We start from the raw sequence: 1,732 nt of genomic DNA, 5'->3' as shown, positions 1-1,732 counted from the left end.
ATTGCTTGCTGCGTGTCATTGCTTGCTGCGTGTGTTTTATTGCCTGTTTGTCAAGAATGTTTAAAAATCCCCAAAATAGTGAGTTTCAACAGATGGCATTCGAATCATGAAAGACAAGCTTCTGATAATCCTCTGAATTGTTTCTCCAGCAATTTTCGTGTTTGTTTCAGAGCTGCAACCAAAGTTTCACTCTACCGATCTTTTAAGGAGATCAATACGACTGCGGACTGCTACACCTTTCAGGTGTTCAAATCCTCGCACTCGAGTCTCTTTCGGTCGCTTCATTCGAACCAGACTTCTTTCTCACCATTTGGGATCAACTTCTCTTAGATGGTGAGTACACCGCTGTGGTTGAATAAGAACTTGAAATTTTTCACTTAAGTTCCACCACCGCTGTTTCATGAAACATACAGAAGTTGCAATGTGCGTCCTCGGGGCCATACATTGGATGTCTAAGACGATTGATGAACCCGCCTAAATTTCTTGTAGAGTGAAGTTTCGGAGAATAGTTTGATGAAGTGGGTAGTACTCAGTGCTGGCCCTAATGGATCTCAAGAAACAAATGCATCAACTACGTAGTTGGTTTTAAAGGACTACCAAACCCAGGTAGATGGAGTTGCTGCAACGTTTTCAATCTTGGTACCACATTGGAGGTCGGTCTCTGTTTGCATAAAATGATTGAAGTCATGAACCATTTGAACCATGCATCGGCTTTAATCCATCTTCTTATGAAGACCGCATCCTATCCAACTTCCAACTGTAATTGGATTTTTCATTTTTGAAATCTTTAAGAGTATCAGTCATGGTAGGCCAGATCCACTAAAAAATTTCCCTACAAGAAATCCATTCGGCCTACAATAAATTTGTAAGTTAAAATTGAAATGTAAATCAAAAATTTAAAGGGTGCGGCTATTTCCACCCCACTAAATGCTCAGTTCACCCCACGTCTAATTTTTTACCTTTAAAATTCCAATTCTGCCATTAAAATTTTGTGAAAATCTAGTTTTTATTTTCTTTCTTTTAACTTACAATTACAAAAATGATAATATTTCATCAATATAATTGACGCATACCTCCATTCTTCTCAAACCACATATTATATTCTCCTCGATCTCTTTCTTGAGTTTTTTCTTTACGATTATGAATATTATATATATATATATGAAATACTACGTTTGAAACCATAAATAAAATAAAAATAAGAACTAACAATCTCATATATCACACTGTATAACCACCATGTTGAAGATTGAAGTGATTCTCAAATCTGATTTGAAAAATGTAGAGATTTGTTTTTTGTTTTTTTTTTCCAATGTAAAGATGTAGAGAATTGATGTTGTTTGGATTTTATTTTAATATTATATTTTCACAAAAATTCTTGATTGTGGGGTTAGTATTGGAATATTTAGTTTAAAATTGAAATATGGGGTGAAGAAAGCATTTGGTGGGGTGGCAATAGCCGCACCCTATGTTTTAATTACTATGTCGCATGCATATATAAAATGAAGTAACCCATGATAAAAATCTAGTTATATATTGTTTGATTTGGGTTAGCACCAAACTAGATATGGATTTTTGGGTTGAGATTGTTGTCATACAAGTTAATATGCATATGTCTTCATGATCTATATTTATCAATGTTGAATGGAACTTTATTATGACAATGCATGAGATAAGTACGTATAGCAATTTGTAAAAGAATCGTAAGTCTGTTATTACATTATATATATAA

This window comes from Fragaria vesca, linkage group LG6 (assembly GCF_000184155.1).
Source record: "Fragaria vesca subsp. vesca linkage group LG6, FraVesHawaii_1.0, whole genome shotgun sequence".
NCBI lineage: Eukaryota > Viridiplantae > Streptophyta > Magnoliopsida > Rosales > Rosaceae > Fragaria > Fragaria vesca.
The sequence above is the reverse complement of the archived record's forward strand: the minus strand, read 5'-3'. Positions refer to the sequence as shown.